The 24,037-nt window shown below is 38.4% G+C and overlaps 1 protein-coding gene and 1 non-coding gene across 2 annotated transcripts in view; one reads left to right on the forward strand and one right to left on the reverse strand.

Moving 5' to 3' along the window:
• Kctd8 (potassium channel tetramerization domain containing 8) overlaps positions 1-24,037 on the forward strand; it is a 236,513-nt gene that overhangs the window by 17,397 nt on the left and 195,079 nt on the right. The window lies entirely within an intron of this gene.
• LOC123453361 lies at positions 9,225-9,331 on the reverse strand. The gene has a single exon (XR_006632754.1). It is a non-coding gene; the product is annotated as a U6 spliceosomal RNA (small nuclear RNA).

A 24,037-nucleotide genomic window follows, 5' to 3' on the forward strand; every position in this document is an offset into this window, starting at 1 on the left:
TATGATTTCTGGCAATCTCTGAGATATAGTCCAGCATCTTATTCTTGAGTCAGTTTAAAATACTTATATATCTTGTCCTGTGGAAATTTAGGATGAGATATTTTACTTTTTAAATATTTTTCCCCGTCTTAATGTAGGATGATACCTTCTCTTGGCTTTTCTGTTTTGATTTTAGTATTTTACTTTTACCTGTTGGTCTGGTTAGATGTCAGGCCATAATTTAGCTATATAAATCTGTCTTCTTGACCTTATTAATGTTCTATGTTCTCTAAAGGGCAACATTGTATGACTTCATTCCAATTGTTTCTTTGTTCCTATTTCCTTTAGGTGGATTTTAACTCGACTTTGACTAAATTTAGTGCCTTTTTTTCTCTCTTTTTCCCCCTCTCTCTCACAGACTATTAACAGGTGACTCTCATATTCCATTTATTCCACTTTGCATACTGTCTTGCTATTCCATTTCTAACAATGTTTAGATTAGTTGTCGGATGGAGTGACATCAGTGTGATCCATATAGGTTTCCACTGATCATCTATCTCAGACTTTAATCAAATGCTTAATTAAATTATTACATTAGGGCTACACCATTGTGATTGTCTAATCTTATCACATTTGTTTACATTTATTCATTTGAATTTTATTTTTACTGAAGAACTTTTTCTAAATAACTTCTTGAGATATAGTAGAGGAAAGGCAGTACAAGAACATGATTAATTATTATTTGTTGATATTTTTCACAGTAGGAGAACAATTGAACACCTCAACTCCATCTCTGCAGATTCAAGATAGCCCAGGTTTTTAGTATTCTAGTTTTATTCCCATCCCTAACACCCATACATCTTTGTGAAGATTATGTGAAGAATAGTATTTTTATTAAAATAGTTACAGCTATATATCTATTGGTGAATATCATGTTCCTGTGAAGATCGTTTGGATAGGTCACCTTGTGACATGTCTTTAAATAGTATGTGATGGAAATGAAACTGGTGGTTTGAGGCTCACTATTTTCGGTACTTCTTATTTGTAAATTATTAATGACAAAAAAGTCAGGGGAATAGGATTTCAATTAGGATAACAAAAAATACTCAAGGAATATTTATTTCATAGAAGCACATAATGTGACGTAAAAATTGAAGAGTCAAAAATAAATGAATATCTGCTACATTGTTAGACAATTGCAGTTGTAGTTTTCCTGAAGTTAATAAAGAATCTAGCAAGGATTAGAGGAAATCATAAGTTCTTGGTTTATCCTTTTTATTTTGTTACTGATTTCATGAAATTCACGTAAACACTCTAAGATTATTTCCTTGCCTCCCATTTGAAAAAAAAAAAAAAGCCAAAAACAAATTTGAGCATAGAACAGATGTCGCTGGTCTGGTTTGTTTAGTATCTCAGTTGAATTATAGCATATAAATTGAATCAGTAGTGAAACACCCATACCTTCTTTTGAGAACAATAACAAATGAGAGGTGGATAAGGATCTGCTCTGTGCTTCACAGCACAGACAAGATAAGGTACAAGTTTCTACCCTTGCTATGCAGTGGTGGACAACTTTTACTTCCCTTTGCATATGTGCTAGTTTTAGTTGAGGTCTCAGATAGAGAGTAGATAATGGAAATTTGTAGTATAATCTCTCTATGTGGCAATAAAACAAAAGCCCATGAATAACAGTCATTGCCAGTTGACTTTAAATTCCCCAGAGAGGGTCACTACTAAGCCTGCATCAGGTGTTCCATACCATCAGGTTAAGAAGCTGCATTGGGGCTGGAGAGATGGCTTAGTGGTTGAGTGCTTGCCTGTGAAGCCTAAGGACCCCGGTTCAAGGCTCGGTTCCCCAGGTCCCATGTTAGTCAGATGCACAAGGGGGCACACGCGTCTGGAGTTCGTATGCAGAGTCTGTAGGCCCTGGTGCGCCCATTCTCTCTCTCTCCCTCTATCTGTCTTTCTCTCTGTGTCTGTCGCTCTCAAATAAATAAATAAAATTTTTTTTTAAAAAAGAAGCTGCATTGTAACTGGTCTTCCTTTGTTATGCTATGAAGTCTTACACTTATCTGACATACAGTGCTAATTCTTCATTGGCATTATGAGTATCGATTTGTACTCAGCAGGATGTTTTTTAAATAAAATTGAAACTGGTAGTTTCTCCAACAGGAGTTACTTTATGTGCATACGTGTGTGCACACGCACGCTCACATGTGCACAAGTGAACTTACTTAGAAATATATACGGAAGCCAGAGGACAACCTCACGTATAGTTTCTTTAGACATTCTCCATCTTTTTTGACAGGGTCTCTCATTTAGTCAAAAAATCAACAACAAAAAACCAAAACCCCGCCTCACCTAATTAGGTTAGGCTAACTAGCCAGCAGCCCCCAGGTCTTTGCATATCTTCGCTCCATGGTGCTATGAATAAGACCACATAACAAGACACACGCCATTAGAAAAAAAATATTATTTATTTTACAAAGATTATAGTATTATATCCCCTTTCTCCCAGGCCCGCTTTCCCTGAGGGTTCTCCTCAGTGGGGTTATTGGTGTTCGGTGTGGGGAAACTAGGCTTTAGTCCATCTCTGTGGGGGAATGTCTGTGCTTCTGGTAATTTTTACCCACACTGGTGTTCTGACAATCTTCCCATCCCCTCTTCCTCAATGTTCCCTGAGCCTTGGCCGTATGTGTTAGGGGTCTCGTTTAGTGCTAAGATCTCTGTAGCCTCTGGATTTCCGCTTTGATGGCTTTTAATTAACCACTGTGTCTGCCATCATCTCCCTGGAGTTGGTTGTCAAGGTAGCAGGGGGAGCAACACTCCTAAAACTGTTTCCTCTGTAACTTTCTCCTGGGCCTGAGTAGGTGTGTTGTACATGGCACATCTCCTTGAAGGCAGGAGGTATCTCTACCTGTCATACTGACGGATCTTGGATCTCCCCATTGCTCTCTGCTATTTGCAAAATAAAATAGCAGTGACCAAGGGCAAAAACAGCTTTGATTTAGGGGGTATTTGCAACATGATTTGAGAGACTTCTTGATGTGAATGTGCAATCTACTTACCCAGAGAGTGCTGTGGACTTATCTCTGGGGTCTATGGGATTCCTGGCCATGAGATTCTGATTTGGTTCCCAGTTCCATGTATGAATCCTCTCACACTGAACAGCTGCAATATTTCAGTGTGTGTGTGTGTGTGTGTGGAGGGGCCATGTGCATGCACTGTATGTGGTTTGTATATACATATTTGAATGATTATTTTTTAAATCAGATTCATTCTCCATGCTCTGTAAAGCCACACACTATGTCTTTTATAAAACTGTCACTTGGACAATGTTCATTGACTTAATTAGGAGAACTTTCTGGGGTGGGTATGTAGAGACATTTGATGAGCTGTTAAAAAGTATTTTTATTTGGTTATTTGCAAGTAGAGAAACAGAGAAGGGGGAAGAGAGGGGGGGAGGAGAAAGAGAGCAAGAAAGTGACTGGGTAATGGAACCCTGGCCATCAGGTTCTGGAGACAAGTACCTTAACTGCTGAGCCATCTCTGCAGCCCTGACTGAGCTTAAGATGGGTTCTGGAGTAAATCAGTACTGCATTGACACACCAGCCTTTCTTAGTTAATAAGACTGTGATTTTGGACAGTTTATTTATTGTTCTAAAAGCTTGGTTTCTACTCTTGTAAATTTGTTGGAATAGTAGTATGTTTTATTCCAGGCCTTACTCTAAAGAATCGGTGATGTTATGTTTATAAAGTCCTCTTTACAGCACCTTATTTAAAGTTTACTTTGTTGAAGTTAACTATTTTATTTATACTTCACCAACAGTAATGGAAGTACAGGGGAACTAATCAACCAAAAAGAGTAGAGGGTTCAGAGGAAGGATGAGAGGAAGAGTGGCATTGTAAATTAGTGACAGAGCCATGGGAATCCATGTTAGGGGCTCACAACGTTGTCAGTTCACATGATATGACATGTTCAGGGATTATCTTGGTTGTGCTCAATACCAGGGAATGTTGGGGAGTGGGGTACTGTGAACGTTAAGGTGGTATAGTGTATTAGACATAAGACAAGTGACTTTTCAGTAGTATCAAGGCAGCGGGGTGACACGTTAAATTGGGAGAACTAAATTTCTTTATCTGTTTGTAAAGGCCTGGACTAGCGGTAAACCAATGAATAAAGCATGAATTCTGCTTTCAGGGTGTTTTATTCACAGGAATCTGGGGACAGAGGAATTAAAGCAGCAGACCCTGTCCTGTGATTCCATTTTTATTTACGTGTTTATTTATTTACTCATTTATTTGTGAGATTGTTTCCTGCTGTAGCTGACTGGTGTAAAGTTGATTTTGTAGGCCAGGCTGGCTTCCAGGTCAGTGATGTTCTGCTGCTCCCAGCCTCTATGCTTGTTGGAACATCAGATGCAAGCCACTACACCTGGCCTCTGTTCTTGAGATCATGAGAGGAGACATGATTCTAACTTCTGACTTGTGAAGTCTGGTTTGATGATCTCATCCTGCACCTTAGCTCAATCGGTTACCTATTACATATGGAGAAGGTGAGAAGGAATTCTCCAGAATTATTTTAGACACAGAACATTGGATGAATAGGCCATCCTCTACACCTAAGGAGATGATTATCAAGTCAGTATGGTCTTGTTAAAATAAAGGTTTTAAAGTAACTTTTGGGTGGAAATGCCATCATAGGCACATTCTGGAGATTGCATGAAAGTGATCAGTGAGGAATGTGCTGTGGACGTTGAAGAAGTGGGTGAAGAGAAAGGCCAGGGAGACATCAGAGGAGCCTCCAAGGAGAAGAGTGATCATGAAAGCTATGGTGGTGGGGGGCAGCAGGTGAATTAAACATGAAGTTTATATTCAACAGAGCAAATGATATGGAGAGTTGGTTGTAGATTAAGACCAGAAATATCAATTAGATCTACCAATTAGGGGTTTATTACTGGCTTTAGAGATAATTAAAGAAAATTATGAGTTTGTACTGGTAAATTGCATAATTGGAAGATAATCTCTGGTGTGGATACAGAAATAGAGAGGGAGATAATTAGACTGATTCCGACTGTCAATTCTTAGTCTGGAGGTTTGAAGACTAGACAAGAGCAAGTGAAGATGCCAACAGGAGAAGCTGATGTGGCCAGTTGCTTCTTTCCAGATGGGTAATGAAGTCAGTAAAATTGTGATAGTTGAAGCTATGTCTGCTGGGAGATTTTAATTAACTTTGAGTATTTGTTCCTTACTGAATGCAGGTCTCTGCTAGGTGTGATTTAGGAATATTCTTTCAGAAGCTTTCTTAATTAATGTTTATGAATATGTTCAATGTAAATGAATAGATTCTAAGAAAAAGTATGGTCTTTCTAAAATATTAAGAGGAAAACAAGCAGATATTTGCATATATATTTACATATATTGTGTGTGTGTGTGTGTGTGTGTGTGTGTGTTGTTAGTTATATTTAAAAACAGAGGTTGGTATTCATGCTTCAAAAATGCTACATGAAGGCTGGGTATGGTGTGGCACACTTTTAATCCCAACTCTCAGGATGTAGAGTTAGGAGAATCACGATGAGTTTGATGCCAACCTGAGGCTACATAGTGAATTCCAGGACAGCCTGGGCTAGCGTGAGACCCTACCTTGAACCTCCCACCCCAAAATGCTACACGAAGGTACAATTGATATTTATTAAGATTTGTGAATAATGGGTGTTTAAACAACTTATTTTTCTTATGCTATTAAGTTATACTAAATATCCTTTTGATAATTAATAATTAACTATAATTATTTCAAATTGGGAGATAATAAATGATGTATATATCTGTACACTGCCATCTAAGTAGAGAGATAAAGTATATCTTTTAAGAAATTATTTTAGTGAAGATGGAAGGGAGACATTAAAGAAGTCATTCTAGCTGGTGTTTACTATAAAGCAAAAGATGTTTTATGGCAGCATAGGTGCAAATTTCAGCTATCTATCACAATAACAAAATGCCTGGGACAATAAACTTACAGAGAGAAAAGATGTTTTATGTTTTAGTTCTGTGGGTTCTAGGCAAAAATTAAAATATCTTTCTGCTTTGAATGTCTGGTGTGGGCAGTACCTCATGACACAAACATGGGAAAGCAAACCTGCTTAAAACACTAGCCAGGAAGCATCCAGTTATGCCATTCTCCTTGGGAGGGGCCCCTCCAAAGTATACCAGCAGTTCTTAGCATTGATACCATGGGGACAGAGCCTTTGATATTGCAGCATCTGAGGACTTTCAGCATCCATAGTACAGATATGGATTTAAGTCAGATATTTGTGAAAGTTTTACATATTTTGTCACTTGATGCTAAGAGTGCTCAAATATTACTCACGTTTTTATATATTTATTTGAAGGACACACACACACACACACAGAGAAGAAGTAATAGAGAGACTGAATATGAATGGGCATTTTAGGACTTCTTGTCACTGCAAATGAACTCCAGACACATGTACCACTTTATGCATCTGGCTTAAATGACTACTGGGGAAACAGACCCAGACCAAGAGGCTTTGCAAGCAAGTGCATTTAACCACAGGTCCATCTCCCCTGGCTGTTATTTATAGCTTTTGACTTAAGAAGCCACATGTCAAAGACTTATGAGTTACACTTAATAATGATGCTGCTACTAGTAATAATTTTAATAATATAATAACAATACAGATCACTAAGCAAAATCAGTATACTGATATGAAGGGGAAAAAAAAAATCAGTCTGCCAAAACCTGAGATCAGGAGTCCTACAGCTTTAAGAAAATTCTTAGTCTATCTCTCAGGAATGGATAAAACATGCCATAGATTTCTGGTGACCTAGGAGCACATCTGTCAGAAGTTCTAAAGTTACTTTGGTAACATGGAGTATAGGAAAAGAAACTATTTCTTGAGAATCAAAGACTAAGGAATTTTTTTTTTTTTTCTGGATTTTTGTAAAGGTCTTAGTGGAGCTCAGCATTGTTAGAGCCAAGCAACCATGTCAGGTTTACAGGTATTCACTGAGCAGTCATTATGGGCCAGCCTCTTCATTGTGATATCAAAATGTACACATCATGGACACCAGTCTTAGGATCAGGTATTTTACTGAATGGATGAGCAGACAAAATGAATGAGATCATTATTGTGAACATAACCATAAATATGAAATACTGAGGCAAGAGAAAAATCTGCTGGTGATACGCTGATGTGGACTTCTCCTTTTTTCCCCCCTTTTCCCTTCCTCTTGCCTGTTCTTCTACAGAGTGTGGCTTCCAGCAAATAGTGTGTCTGTGAACACATAAGCCAGAAATTTAAAAAGTCTACCTGGACACATTCCTCTACCTGCTTTCTTCGTAGAATGAAAAGGATTTATTGAAATCTTCTAGTTTCAAGTCTTTAAACTGAGGCACAAGCACTACTTGAAAGTCTATGGCATTTGTCTTACAATTGCATTTCATTGCCATCAACACAATTTTAAGAGAGAATAAGGTATCTGGTATTTATGAAAAATCATAAAGAGATTTTTAATTTTTCCAAAATTTTTAAAACATTATTTTATATTTTTAATAATTTCTTGTCTTGAGCAAAAAAAGAATTAGAAGCTCAGATAATTAGGTGATATCATAGGGCAGAACAGTCACCTTTCTTCCTAATTTTTATAGAATTCTTTATTTATTATGTAAAAATATTTTTTTCTTCCTCTTAAAATCATTTTAATTTTTCCTTTTGCTATTCTATTGTTATGGTGAAATTGTGCTATTTTTATGCTGTCTTACAATCCTGGATACATCATACTTGCTCATATTCAATTTTATTTTATATATATATATTTTTATTTGTTTATTTGAGAGTGACAGACAGAGAGAAAGAAGCAGATATATAGAGAGAATGGGTGCGCCAGGGCCTCCAGCCACTGCAAACGAACTCCAGACACATGTGCCCCCTTGTACATCTGACTAACAGGGATCCTAGGGAATTGAGCCTCAAACCGGAGTCCTTAAGCTTCACAGGCAAGTGTTTAACTACTAAGCCATCTCTCCAGCCCTCAATTTTATTTTAATCCACCTCTACATTTAACTGCCACTGTCATTTAATATTTGCACATACAATCTTAAATAAGTGAAGTTATATTTCTTTTTTGTATACTGTCTTTGTCTAATTTTGAAATTTAGATTATGCTAGTCTCATAAAATAGACAATATTGATTTTTTGTTTCACTTGAGGTAAGAATCATCAGTTCCTTTGAAGTTCTTAGAAGGCACCTAAACGCTAGCAGTGCAGAAAATTTGGAGAGGGGTAAGACTGCCTTTTAAATTTCTTTGCTATAAATGCATCCATCTTTTATGTTTTCTTGTATACTAGTTGGGTAATATTCCAAAAATATATCCTTTGTCTAACTTTTCAAATAAAGAAGCTTATAGGTTCCCTCAATATTACCAGTTTAGTATCATTTAGGCCTATATCTATTTCTCCCTTCTTGTGTTTTATGTGAATCGCTCCTTCTTCCTTCACTCCATCCTTCATGCATTCTTCTTTCTTTCTCCCTTCTCTTAGCTCTGCTTCCAAGACTTTAGCCCACCTCCCCTCCCTCTTTTTTTTGCTGTCTTTTTTATTTCTGCTCAGTTTTCTTCACTTGTTTAAAATGATCATGCCTTTTGATCTATTAATCTTAAGGTTTTAAACCTTTAGTTTCAGATGTGTTTGCTCTTCATTGCTTTTGCTAATATGCTTAATTTTTCCCTAATTTCTCTTTGTTTCTTTCTGGTTTCTTCAGTTTAAGGATTGGATCACTTTGCAAATAGTTTTTCTTTCTCAATGAAGGTACATAAATTTCATCTTAAGTGGTAGCCTTTGACCATGCTTCTCTTCCTCCTCCACCTCCAGTTGCATTGAGAAGGCAGGTTAAATTTATACAGTAAGGTAACTGTAAGCAATGGTGTAATATTACATTCTTTTTTTTTTTTTTGTTCATTTTTTATTTATTTGAGAGCGACAGACACAGAGAGAAAGACAGATAGAGGGAGAGAGAGAGAATGGGCACGCCAGGGCCTCCAGCCACTGCAAACGAACTCCAGACGCGTGCGCCCGCTTGTGCATCTGGCTAACGTGGGACCTGGGGAATGGAGCCTCGAACCGGGGTCCTTAGGCTTCACAGGCAAGCGCTTAACCGCTAAGCCATCTCTCCAGCCCTACATTCTTTTTTTTTTAATATTTTTTTTGTTCACTATTTATTTATTTAAAAATATGGAACGCTTCACGAATTTGCGTGTCATCCTTGCGCAGGGGCCATGCTGATCTTCTCTGTATCGTTCCAATTTTAGTATATGTGCTGCCGAAGCGAGCACTAATATTACATTCTTGAGAGATATGAAGAGTGGGAAGGCTATGTGTTTTTACCACAGAACTAGTAACTGTGAGGCAGTTCATTTGTTCACAGGTAGATGTAAACATTCCATTATGCCTGTCTACATATGTGCGTATACACATACTTCAGAACATCTTGGTGTAACTGCTAGAAACATGCAATGGCACCCTTTAATTACAGAACTAAATAAATGCTCTTTTATGAGCATTTTATACAACTTGGCATGAAGTGCTTTAAATTCTCTCATGATTTTTCTTTTCTTTTTCACCATATGTTATTTAATAGACATTTGTTGGGTTTGTAGACACTTTTTAAAATAATTCTGCCTTTTTTTTTTTTGACTGCTGGCTTTAACTGGTTTTGGTCATCTGTCTTTGATTACAAACCTGTTGCTAACTCTTGATCCTATCTTGCAAATGATATGGAACAATGACCCGTCCAAGAGACTGGCCAGGCAAGGCAAGGACAGGATCTGCCCCACATTATATTCTGACACTGCGCCTGACTACTCCATTGCAGGGTGATATCATTTTCTGTTTTGTTCTTAGGGTTAATTATAAGGGAAGCAGCAGCCTGTCCTAGTTTGCCACTTGTCAAGAACAAAAATCAGCTACTGTGACTTTCTACCCACTGATGTCAACATTCAACAAATGACAACATTGAGGATCGTTCTAGACGACAAGGGTTCCTGAATAAATATATGTGATGAAACTTATGATTCCTAGCACACTCACGTTGTGAAAATATTTTACTTCTAAGCTAAAATGAAAGATCACCTTATCTTCATTAAAGGCACAGGTGGCTAATTTGTCAGTCTTAATGTAAGCATGGTTATGCCATATTCAGTTTGAAGAGAACTGGAAGACTTGCTGACTGTGGGATACAGTCCATCATCATTTTTGCTTTGCTATCTGGCAGAAAAAGAAAAATAGCGTATCACTTTTGTGCAAGTGTGATGTGTATTCATATGTTTACGGGCACACCTGTGTGTGAGGGGAAAGCATGTGTGTGTGTGTGTGTGTGTGTGCATATATGTGGGGGACAGAGGTCAACGTCAGGTGTCATCAGTCACTCTCTTACCTTTTCTCTGAGATAAGGTCTGTGGAAATTTGAATCCCATGTCCCCCGTAGCCTCATGCATTGCACGTGCTCGGTTCCCAGTTGGTGGTAGCTTGGGACGAGTGTCACTGAGCCCCACCTTGCTGGTACTAGCCAGCTCACTCCTGCTGCTACCTTTGACCAGCTATGGGAAGACGTGAGGCCTCCACTCTGTCAACCTGTCTTCTATGGCAAGGATTAGTCTCAAGACTGGAAGCCGAATGAAACTTTTCCTCCCATCGGCTGCAGTTGGTCCAGCATTTGTTTTTTTTTTTTTTTTTTTTCCTGTTAATGCAAAACTTACTACAGCAGGGCCTCTCACTGGACCTGGAACTCATGCATTTGCCTGTCTAAACCAGCTGGCCAGTAAGTTCCAATGGGTCCTCCTGCTCTACCTACTCAGCTCTGGGCGCATAGGAGCTCACTGCCGCACATGCCTTTATATGAGTGCTGGGAGCTGAACACAGGTTCTTGTGCTTGTATGGCATGGCATGCACTTTACTAACAACCATCTCTCCAGGTTCCAGTATATTCACTTTTTTTTTTTTTTAAGAGAAAGAGAGAGAGAGAGAGAGAAAATTGGCACGCCAGGGCCTTAGCCACTGAAATGGAACTCCAAATGCTTTGTACCACCTTATGGGCGTGTGTGACCTGGCAATTGCCTCACCGTTGTGTATCTTGCTTATGTGAGATCTGGAGAGAGATCCAACGTGGGTCCTTAGGTTTTGTAGGCAAGCATCTTAACTGCTAAGCTGTCTCTCCGGCCTCAGGTTATTCACTTTTTATGGTGGAAATAACATGTGGTAAATGAAACCTTCCATCCTTCCTGATTTCCCCCCTCTTTCTCTTTTTTCCAAATCAGCATATTTAGGTTTCAAATGGGCATTGCTTTGCTAGGTCTGCCATAATAAATTACCACAGACAGGGTGGTTTAAAGAACAACAATTTATTTTCTCATAATCCTGGAGTCTAGGAGTCTTGAAATCAAGGTGTTTGTTTCTTCTTTAGCCTGTTTATGTGGCCTTGTGTCTGTTGTCTTTGTGGGTTTTAAATGGTTTTCCCTTTGTCCATGTTTAAGTCTCTTATGAGAACAACAGTCATATAGAGTTAGTCTACCCTAATCATGTCATTCAACCTTACTTACCATCTTAAAGACTGCATTTCCAAGTAAAATCACTTTATAAGATACTGATGGCAAGAGTTCAACATAAAAATCTAGGAAGAAATACAGTTTTGCCTGTAACAAGGAAGACTGTGTAACAATAAAGTGTTGGATAATGTCATTATAACAAATATTCCTGAGATATATATATATATGTTTTTCAAGGTAAGCTCTCAGGGCTGAAGAGATGGCTTAGTGGTTAAGTGCTTGCCTGTGAAGCCTAAGGACCTTCGTTCAAGGCTCAATTCCCCAGGACCCACGTTAGCCAGATGTACAAGGGGGCACATGCATCTGGAGTTCATTTGCAGTAGCTGAAGTCTTGGCATGCCCATTCTTTTTCTCTCTCTCTCTCTCAAATAAATAAGAATGAACAAAAACAAATTAATAAAAAAAAAAAAGGTAAGGTCTCGCTCCAGCCCAGGCTGACCTGGAATTCACTATGTAGTCTCAGGGTGGCCTCAAACTTAGGGCAATTCTATCTCTGCCTTCCAAGTGCTGGGATTAAAGATGTGTGCCACCACGCCCAGCCCTGGTTGACATTTTTATGATGCAATTATCAGAAGTAAATATCATTTCTTTATGTTTGGAATTCAAATTTTTGGGGGTTATACTTTAAGCCATATTACTATTTGCTTTGATTTTAGAGTTGAAACAATCAAGTTATTACTGGTGGGCAAACCAGATTTGTGGGAGAAAACACCTCATGCACTATACCAAATAGAACTGCTTTAAATGGATCATTCCCAAATGATATTTCAAAACATCTGTTTTCATTTTCCTAAGCTAGTTTCTGTTCATATGTGTAGAGGTGAATTTGATTGACAGAGAATGGCTGTTTACATAGCAAACAGGGCTGTGTAGCAGCAGAAGCCCTTGGGTGCATGTACTTGGAAGGAGAACAACTGGGAAAGGCATGGTTGCCACTATTGGAAAACACAGGCCAGCGGGCAGTCTGACCATCATCCGAAACATAAGGGAGAGGGTGATATATGGAAGCTGGTCTCTTGAAAGCCAGACATATTAGTTACTCTTCTCCTCCCTGTGAACAAATGTCTGATAGACACAATTTAAAGCAGGCGGGTTATTTGGACCTAGGTTTTTAGGGGAGTTTCATGCCTTTGTGGAGGAGAAAGCACAGCAGTGAGAGTGGCTTGGCCTCTGGTGATTGAAACTTGTGACAATGACTGTTCATAGGGAAGCAGACCTTACTAGACTGGAACCAGGAACAGATGTCACTTTCAATGCACCCTCTAATTCTGCAAGTCAGGCCCTATATTCTAAAGGCTCATGGCCTTTGCAACAATGCAGCAAGCTGGGGACTAAGTGTTCAAAAGAAACCAGTGGGGATGTATTCGATTTCAAATTCTAACACTATGACATAAAAGATATAGATAGTATAAAGCACTGTATCAAAGACTCACCAACCCTGGTTAGTGAACAGTATCTCTGGGGACCTACCTAAAAGATCCTTGACCTAAAAAGTCAATGGCAATCATTGTTTTAAACAAACCCAGAGCTCATCTGGAGGGAGGCATTAAAGATGGAGAGTATTAGATAAAACCTGTAGAAACCGTGTACCCAGGAAAGCTTTGTTCTGTATAGCATCAAGGGGAAATGATATCATCGGAGTGTTGTAATTACTACCAACACTGCTAAGCATTTCCTGCACAAGCTTTCCTATCCCATCCAGCCTCAAGAAAAATTCAGAGGTCTCATTAAATACCTGCTCTAGAAATTAAACCTCTCCTCAGGGGTTGGAGAAGATGGCTTAGCAATTAAGGTGTTTGCCTGCAAATCTAAAGGATCCCAGTTCGATTCCCCAGGAGGTGCATGTGTCTGGAATTTGTTTGCAGTGGTAGGAGGCCCTGGTGCACCCATCCTCTCTCTCTCTCTTTCTCTCCCTCTTTCTCTATCTCTCTCTCTCAAATAAATAAATAAATAAATATAATATTTTTTTAAAAAAAGAATAGCCTAAACTTCTCTTCAGGATAAGACATCCAAATATAACTTTCAAGGATAAAGCTGCTGGTCACAGCATTTGATTTTATGTTCTAAGAAGCTCACCTTCTGCTTGTAGCTCAGTAGGAATAGTAAGACATTTTAATGACTGTTCACATAAGTGATAGTTTTCATTTACATTGGTTACTTGCTATTATTCTTTTAATCTCTGTTGCCTCTTACCCTACATTTGTCTGTAGTATTTTGGGTTCTTCTTGACAAGGAAATGAAGTTCACTGTCTCTGGTGGGCCATTGTCAAGAACTCCATACAGCTTAAATGGACAGAGGAATCAGGTCACTTTATTAAGTACACTGACTTGCCGACATGTCTTGAATCCCTGCTGTGCCAGTAAGTGGACTTAACGGAAGCACTTGAGACCCTGCCATCTTAATCGTTCACAGAACAATTAAGGGCATAGCTGTTTTACTAAAAGACTGTTTTGCACCCTGTGTATTGCCATCCCTTAATTCAGAAATTCCCAGAGAGCAAAAGCATATGTCGCCCATTGCCTGCCCTGGATTTTTAGCAAATGAAATTCACTGGGTCAACTTTTAACTCAGGCTAGCCCAATCTAAAAACTGTTACCATGCTGTGGCAAAAATTATTTGTTGCAAGAGGACGAGCTTCTAACCTGTGTGGGATGTTTAGCAGCAAACCTGGCCTCTACCCAACAATGTGAGCAATGCCTTCTTCTTCTCCACTCTTCAGTGGTGACAATGAAAACTGTGCCCCAGAGTGTCAGATATCTTATAGGAGTATATGTGTGTGTATGTGAGTGTACACACACACACACACACACAATTAGCCTGGTGGTCCCTATACCTATGAGAATTAAAGTGCCCTTAATGCATAATGTTCTATGGTCACCACAGGGAATATACCAATTCACTCACTAGAGAATGGAAAAACTTTTTTTTTCATTTATCTTTCTATGTATCTGTCTCTGCCTGTCTGTCTCTCTATATCTACCACCCACCTACTTACTAATTTAAACAAATTTCCTTTTGCCCAAGCTGGCCTACTATACCTTATGTATCCCAGAGTGACTTAGAACTCTCCACATAGTGAAGGATGACCTCGAACTCCTGATCCACTTGCCTCTATGTCCCTCCCCAGTACTGGGATTACAGGCATACTCTGCCACTCAGGATTTTAAGATTTTTAAGGTATATATTTTTTCTCAGCAGTTTTTTGTATTGTCTATGACTTATGATACAAAATTCAGCCTACATATATTGAAAATTTGTGCAGATTTGAAAGTCACTTTGGCCATAACTGATCATCTTTTTGTCAGGAAAATCCATCTAGATTATGTCAGCTTTCTAAATTAAACAAAACACAAGGAAATGCCAAGCAAAAAAGGAAGATAGAAGAAAAGAGGGAAGAAGGGAAGGAGAAAAGATAAGTTTAGAAGGATCTCTAAGTAGGTATTTCAAAAATTTTAAATATTTATTTATGACAGAGAGAGAGAGAGAGAATGGGTATACCTCCCTGCAAATAAACTGCAGAGACACGTGCTACTTTGTGCATCTGGCTTTACATGGGTACGGGGGAATCAAATCTGGGTTGTTAGGCTTTATAGGCAAGTGCCTTAGCCACTGAGCCATCTCTCCAGCCTCATGGAGATTTCAAAATTTTTATTTTCAACCCAGTTCTCATCCTTCTCTTTCTTCATGCCCTCCCCTCTCTTTCCTAAAGAAAGAGCAGCTTATATTTCTCTAGATGAGAGTCATTTCAGATACTGAAAACCACTAGTTTGGTTTTAAATTCCCTAATTTCAGTTCTTTTAGAGAATTCATGTTTGTATCATTTATTTACCTTTCTTGAGAGTGAGTCTCAGCTCAGACAGAATACAGAGTGAGTTCAAGATAGTCTGGATTTCCACCCAGTGAGACTTTGTCTCAAACATACACACACACACACACACACACACACACAGATAAATAAAAATAAGTAATTCAATGGATAGATTTTCCTATAGTTGGTTGGTTTTATTACTACTAAAATTCATGGTTTCTTGTTTGTTGAGATCTCTTGGCTTATTGAATAGACTGCGTTTTCCTGGGCTTTCTCATTTCTTTCTCCCCTTTCCTCTATTTTGATGTTTTCGTACAATTGCATTATTTCCCCTTATTATGGGATTTTGTTCAAGAAGAGAGATTGGAAGGTCCCTTTGTAGAAGTCAGTAGCATTCAACTGTTCCAATACCTCATCTCTGTAGGATAACTTGTGTGGAAAAAACCTTTGCCATTAAGATGCTGTTCATTAATTGGCTTTCTAGACTTTTCCATCATCACCTAGAGCCTACTCTGAAGTTTAGATGTTATCACATTGATCTGCTGATTTCCTTTCTTTCTTCCCACTTATCAGTGACACCAGCCAGGTCTTGTAGCTGTCAGTAGTTTGATCTCACTCGTGTTTACATTGGGTTTTGCAAAGCATCTTGTCATTGAGATTTGGTTTCACTTCCTAGTGATTCTATACTTTTCTATATGGTGATAAGAGTATTTAAACGTATCTTTCCACAACCATCACCATCTTTTCAGAATTTGTAATCCAACACTCATGGATTAGTTAAGTGAATTAGGTGTATCACATTGCAATGTTTGAAAATAAGAATAATGGAATCAATTCAGCCTTTATTATATCAAGCCATGTTTGGGCTACATGGAAAGTATATGTCATATAAGCTATTGGTACTGTGTATAGTCATTTAAACATTATAGAAATCGAAACCAGTTATTTTCATTCACTGGAATTCATGTGCTGTACTTTCTTTGAGGCAAACCCAACAGACTGGCATTTTTATGTGAGAGAGCAAGAGTGAGAGTGAGATACAGAGAGAGAGAGAGAGAGAGAGAGAGAGAATTGGCCCACCAGGGCCTGCAGTCACTGTAATCAAACTCCAGACCATGTATCCCCTTGTGTGCATGTGTGAACTTGTGTGCCTGTATCACCTTGTGTGTCTGACTTATGTGGGATCTAGAGAGTCAAACATGGTTCCTTGGGCTTTGCAGGCAAGGGCCTTAACCACTATTCTATCCCTCTAGCCTGATATACATTCTTTTCTCCTGTTGTTGTTTTTCCAATTTTTTGAGGTAGGGTCTCACTCTAGTCCAGGTTGATGTGGAATTCACTCTGTATATCCAGGCTGGTCTCGAACTCACAGTGATTCTCCTACCTCTGCTTCCTGAGTACTGGGATTAAAGGTGTGTGCCACCACGCTGGCCTGATATACATTGTTTTCTTTTCTTTTTTCCTTTTTTTTTTTTTTTTAAGGTAGGGTCTGACTCTCGCACAGGCTGACTTGAAATACATTCTTAATCAACCCTAGGACATAACGTCTGTTCTCACAATGTCATATAAGGAGACTGAGGCTTGAAGAAGATGAGGCTCACTGAGCTTGACAGAAGTAATCACTGGAGAGCTGGAATTCCAAAAAGAGGCATGGCTTATCACTAAGGCCATGCCTTCAGCATAGTGCCACACTTGCAGTTATTCATAAAGACTTGCTTTTATTCTTTATTCTTTCCTTTCCTCTACATTCTTCATTCATTGCTTGAATTCTTTCTAGAAACTTCAGAACTAACCTTCAGTTAATGTTCTGGTTTCTTATATCTCTGTATTTTCTCTGTTTGTTTCTCTCCCTTTCTTTTTTTCCTCCCTCCCTCCCTCCCTCCCTCCCTCCCCCCCTCCCCCCCCCTCCCCCCCCCCTCCCTCCCTCCCTCCCTCCCTCCCTCCCTCCCTCCCTCCCTCCCTCCCTCCCTCCCTCCCTCCCTCCCTCCCTCCCTCCCTCCCTCCTTTCTTTCTTTCTTTCTTTCTTTCTTTCTTTCTTCTTTTTCCAAACAGGATATCAGTCTAGCCCAAGTTGACCTGGAAATCAGTGTAGCTCTAGGATGGCCTTGAAGTCACAGCACTCGTCCTTCCCAAGAGCTGATTTATGGCTATGTTTTGGTCATATGCACATAAAGAAAAAAATTCAAAGCCTAAAAAATTCTAAAGATTTATAAAAATATGTACATAAAAATTACAGTTCAGGGCTGGAGAGATGGCTCAGAGGTTAAGGCATTGCCTGCAAAGCCTAAGGACCTAGGATCAATTCCCCAGTACCCTCTTAAAGCCAAATTCACATGGTGGCGCCTGCATCTGAAATAAGTTTGCCGTGGCTAGAGGCCCTGGCATGCCCATTCTCCCTCTTTCTCTCTCTCTTTCTCTCTCTGTCTGTCTCTTTCAGCCTCTTTTTCTCTTTCTCACAAAAAAATACATTAAATTAAATTCAAATTTACAGTTCATATTGAAGTAGGATAAAAAAAAAAGGTTGAATAATTCAATTACTGATTCTTGCTTACACTTTGCCTTGTTTCCAGTTACTGCACATTACAAATGGTTGGTTCTGGCCACATCCATTTGTGTTTAGTTTCACTCTTTCCCATCCTCCTGTTCCTGTCTTTTTATGTGATATCTTCCTTTCTGTTGTCACCATGGTTTGCTCCATAAATATTTTTCCAATGTCCGCCAAAGCCGGGTATAATTTACAGCTTTTAGTGGTCTTTGCATAGTGACAGAACAGACCTAGGCAGTAGCATTCTTCAGAATGTCCTTAAGTATGTAATCTATGTTCCTGTGTTCTGATAGAATCTGAGCATATCCAGGTACAGGAAAATTTAATCATGTTTCTCACTCCAGACCATCAACAATATATGGAACACATATATGTTATGTTTCTTATGTTAGTTTTGTTGGATAAAGTCAATTAGTGCCAGTGAAATTATATCACTAGTTATGAGTGGTTTGTTTCTTGGAAAACAAAAAGCTTAAAACTTGCTTATTCATTTTGTCTCTTTCAATTTACCTAATAGCATATATTCAAAATTGCACTCTAATAAGCATGGCTAAACATGAAAATAGCACTTTGTTTGCCTCTATTTGCCACATATTAACTTTTTATCTTGCATGACAGTTCTCTGGAAATTACCTGAGTGTGTATAATATTTCTTCATGTAGCTTATCCTGCTCAGCAAAATTAAATATTTTTAATTAACATTTGTAATCAGCTTTCCCTATTCTTGGGTCTAGTGGTTTATATTCATTTAAACAAATTGAATTCAAAAGAGAAATTAAACACTGCATTTATAAAGCCAAATTTAGATTGATTTTCTTGCTTTTCTAATTTCATATACTTTATCAGTATTAGCAACCTACATTTCCATCATTCGTTTAGGTTTTTCACCAGCTAACAAATCTAAATTTGGCTTTATAAATGCAGTGTTTAATTTTTCTTTTAAATTCAATTTGTGGCAAATAGAGGCAAAGTGCTATTTTCATGTTAGGCATGTATTCCCTCCCATGGAGTGGGCCTCCAGTTTAATTAGAGAGCAGTTAGTTTCCCCCATAGCAAGCATGCCACTATTGTACCTGTTGGCTCATTTTCCCTGGCTGGCCAAACATAAGGCTTGCAGTGTGCCTACTGCTGTTTATCATTGCTGGTATCTTCTGTCTTCCACAGGGCTGCATGCAGCACAGCTCTTTCCAGCTTTCTGTCAGCTACATCTTGATTTCTCTGTGACCTTGCAGCACAAGCATGTGGAGTCTTCAGCAGTAATGTCTTATCATCTATTTTGGAAAACCAAGAGCCTTGGCAATGGCCTGTAATGTTTTGAGGGTATCAGGGATCTCCCTGGCCAACAACTCACTGAAAGGTATCCCATTCCTGGTACTGAAATTTTTCTAGTAATAATCTGTGGCTTCTGAGTCCACTAATGTCCAAAAAAACAGGTTTCTATATGACTTATTCATAGCATCTTAAATTTAGATTAACCTTCTCCCCTACCTTCCCTTTAATCAATCTCTTCCCTTGAAATTTAGGCCATTTGAGCAGAAATTTTAGGACATTAAGAAAATATAACTAAAGAGACAGCTCAATTGGCACAATAAGTGTTGTATAAGCATAAGGACCTGTGTTTGATATCCAGAACCTACAAATAATCTGTCATAATGAGGGACACTGGTAATCCCAGTGATTAGGAGCTAGAGACAGGCAGATTCCTGTGAATCACTGGACATGTAGTCTCACCATGCCAATGAAAAACCCTGTTTCAAAGAAAAAATTGACCATGCCAACCAATGCTACCCTCTGGCATCTGCAAGCATGGGCACATAAATTCATGTGTATTGGTATACATTTGTACACACACACACATACACACACACACACACACACGGTGTACCTATACACATATGTTTGTACACAAAGACAGAGAATAGACAGATTGGGTCTCTTTCTTATTTTCTAATTAAACATCAACATAGTGTTTGGAAGTGAACTGAATTGCTTCTGTTCATCTATGAAAGGATGGTATGTTTCAATGTTGACATTGAGATTATATTCTGTTCTTAATGACCAATAGTGGCTCTTGTCAGCTTTCTTTAGAAGGCAACTTTCCTTGTACATGTGAATTCTCTATGAATTTTCTCCACTTTATAATAGGGAAATCATTGACTATTTCTCTCAAGATAAAAATTATCGGTCTTCAAATTATAGCAAAATATTTTTATGTCATTTGAGACACTGCCAAGGCAAAGTAGTGTCTTTTAAAATAGAAGTAGAAATAGAAGCACAAGCAAGAGTAATTGCTAAAAGGATGGTTTTTTTCCTGGAAATGATGATTTTTCTATATTTTCCTTCTGTGTTCTTTTATAGCCACTAATTTTGGAAAAGGACACTTGTTTAGGAATAATAATTGTAATATGGTTTATTAATGCCATCAGATTCTTGCTAAAGTGACTTTTTTCAGTATGTCAGTGTCTTTTCAGACTTCATGGGACAGATTGAACCAAGGCTCTTTCAGAGAATGGGATTCAAACCCTAGTAACACACACTCTCATCCTCATATGGTTTAACCATGAACCTTACAGGGTTCTAGTGGTGGCTGTTGCTCCTTGCATTGCTTGATTCCTGGCTGAAATATTAAAATGTCTGCATCTCTTTTCATTTGGCATTTTCTTTCTACATCTCTTATAGAAGCACTAGTCATATTAGAATAATGGTCCATTCTACTCAAATACATTTTTTATATTAATTTTATTTGTAGTGACCCTATTTCTAAATAAGCTACCATCCTTATGCCTTGAGGTTTACTATGTCAACATATCTCTCTTTGAGGGTAACAATTAATTAATTTATAAAAAATATTATAGTGCTATTTTTTGATAAATTTTCTGGAGCATTGTATCCTCAGCTTTATATCAAATTATACCAAAAATAGTGATTGTATGAAAACAAATTAAAGATTTTGTGTTACTCTCAGTTCTTTTTTCCCTAAATAATAATGTTAGCAAATTGAGTGTCATCAGATAACCATCCTGTATTTTTGTGTGTGTGAAGGGTGGCATGTTTGGGTGTGAGCAAAGGCCCAAGTCATGTTATGTGTCTGGATGTCAGAAGACAACATCCTCACCTTCTACTTTTAATTTTTTTTGTTGTTATTTTATTTTTCTTTACTTGAGAGTGACAGAGAGAGAAAGAGGCAAAGAGAGACACACACATGGGGGGGGGTGGAGAGAATGGGCATGCCAGGGCCTCCAGCCACTGCAAACGAACTCTAGATGCATGAGCCCCCTACCCTAGTACATCTGGCTAATGTGAATCCTGGGGAATTGAGCCTCAAACCGGAGTCCTTAGGCGTCACAGGCAAGCACTTAACCACTAAGTCATCTCTCCAGCCCCTCACCTTCTACTTTGTTTGAGGCAAAGTCTATCACTGCATTCTCCAGACTAGCTGGCTTATGATTCAAAGGAATTCTCCTGTCTCTACCTCCCACGTTGCCTTAGGTGTACTGGAATTACAGATGCCAACTACATCAAGAGCTCAATTCTTTCAGCCATCTCCCCAGCTTTTCTTCTGCATTTTGATGGGTCCCTTAGGAATATTAAAGTCTATAATAAGTCCTTTGTTATGTTAATTGCACCTAGTCCAAAATTCCTCAAACACATAATGACTCTGGGGACTTTATCACGACCATGAGTTATATGCTATTTTATAAAACTATCTTGAGAAATAGCCAATTAGGAGATAAATGCATACATGATGTTGTCCTCATTCATTAAGAACTTGGAAAGAGGGCTGAGAATGTAAGCTCACTGGCTGAGTACCTTCCAAGCATACTCAAGGCCTGGGATTTACTACCTTATACCACATACATACTCAAAGCATTGCTTAACTTTTGTATGTAAACGTTCTTACCTGTAAAGCTGCAATAGTAATTGTTAGCTCAGAACCAATTTGAGACTATGGAATCCAATAATATAAAGACTCTGACTCAACATTTGATCCCAGAAAGAGCTCAATGCACATTTATCATTTTTTAATTAGTGCTACATTCAATCAATATTTACTACTAGCACTTAATCCAGATAGCTGGATTAATCTAGATATCCATCAAAGCAGATGAGTATACTAAATAATTGCAATAGCATCTATATATAATATATAGATTAAAAGCATTTACAGGCCTTGAGAAGAATCAGCTGTGAAGCCTAAGGGCCTTAAATCTATTCCCCATTACTCACATAAAGCCAGATGCACAGGCGGGCACAAGCATCTGTAGTTTCTATGCAGTAGCTAGATACTGTGGTGTGCCCATTATATACCCCTCAAATAAGTAAATAAATATATGTACTTTTTAAAAAAAAATTATTTATTTAATTGAGAGCGACAGACACAGAGAGACACAGATAGAGGGAGAGAGAGAATGGGCGCGCCAGGGCTTCCAGCCTCTGCAAACGAACTCAAGACGCGTTCGCCCCCTTGTGCATCTGGCTAACGTGGGACCTGGGGAACCGAGCCTCAAACTGGGGTCCTTAGGCTTCACAGGCAAGCGCTTAACCACTAAGCCATCTCTCCAGCCCATATGTACTTTTTTTAAAAAAGAATTACACAGATTATTTCCAATAGCTTTAAATGCTATTGTTCTGTAGTCTCATCTCAGAAATCATGAAGGAAAAGGTTATGTTAGAATTAGCATAATCTGCATGCATTGAATTTGGATTGTATGATGATTTTTAGACATAGTTTTGTGTAGAATGAATACAGTTGAGGACATTCCTTATCAAAGATATCAGTGAATTTATTGTGCCATTCATAAAACAGTTCCCAGGGAGTTATTTAAATATAAATGTGTAACAAATCCTGCAGTTAAAAACTCAAGAATGATATATTATGGGTACTTAATAGACTTTCTCCTACTGCCCATTCAGCCAGTCATTGAGTTGACCTCTTTTTTCTGTTTTCCAGCTGCTTTATTTGAACACTAATTGCAAATCTTTGTCATTTTCAAATTCACTGCAAACTGGAAGCTTGAGAATTAGGATTATCCATCTGTTTTTAAGACAGTGAAGATTCTGAAAGATGTCTAATGATTTTTCTTGTGTAGATTATTTTTTACTCACTGTTTTTATAAATGGGATAAATTTTAAATTATTTGTGTGTGTGTGTGTGTGTGTGTGTGTAAGTACACGTGTGCATGCACATGTGCCATGGCACCCATGTAGAGGTCAGAGGACAGCTTTGAGGTGTCTGTGCTCCTCTTTCTTTGAGACAGCATCTCTGACAAACTGCCATGCTATTAAAAAACTGCCAAGTTACAAACAAACAAACAAACAAACAGACAAGATGGCCTTTGAGCTTCACTTTTCCTGGCTATGGTGTCGCTGTAGGAGTCTTAGCACTTAGAGATGCATGGACCACCTTGGATTTGGCTTTATCTCAATTTTGAGGAATTAAACCCCAACCAGCAAGCTTTACAAACAAGTATCTTCAACTGATAAGTCATGTTCCTATCTCATCCTGCAGATTCTTAAGTATATTTTTCTTTGTAGTTGAAATATATGGCTTAGTGACCTCTGTCCAATTGGTAAAATGTTACAGTAATTTGCCCCTTAAAATGATTATTGTTGTGTTAAAGATTATTCCTAAAATACACTTCATTGTTATTGCTTATTCTCTGAGTAGTTCTCTTTCTTGATTAGTTGCTCATGGTTTCTCTAAATGGGGGCTACTTCAGATACCACCACATCAAGGGGAGCCCTTGAGTCGGGCTTCCCTCTACGAGAGACACTATATGCCTCTCCAGCCCAGCTTTCCACTGTACAGGGCCTCTGTCTTGAAGAATTTGTTAATTATGCTTACAGCTTCTTACTGGTTGCATAACAACACCCTCATCATCTTTGTCAATCATTTTGATATTATAGTAAGAAAGTATTCAAATCCTTCTTTTTAATATTTTATTTATTTCAGAGAAAGAGAGAGAGAGAGAGAGAGAGGCAAATAGAGAATGGGCACATCAGGGTCTCTAGCCACTGCAAATGAATTCCAGACACATGCGTCACCTTGTGCGTATGGCTTTATGTGGGTACTGGGGAACTGAA

The sequence above is a fragment of the Jaculus jaculus genome, chromosome 11 (genome assembly GCF_020740685.1).
Source record: "Jaculus jaculus isolate mJacJac1 chromosome 11, mJacJac1.mat.Y.cur, whole genome shotgun sequence".
Taxonomy (NCBI): domain Eukaryota; kingdom Metazoa; phylum Chordata; class Mammalia; order Rodentia; family Dipodidae; genus Jaculus; species Jaculus jaculus.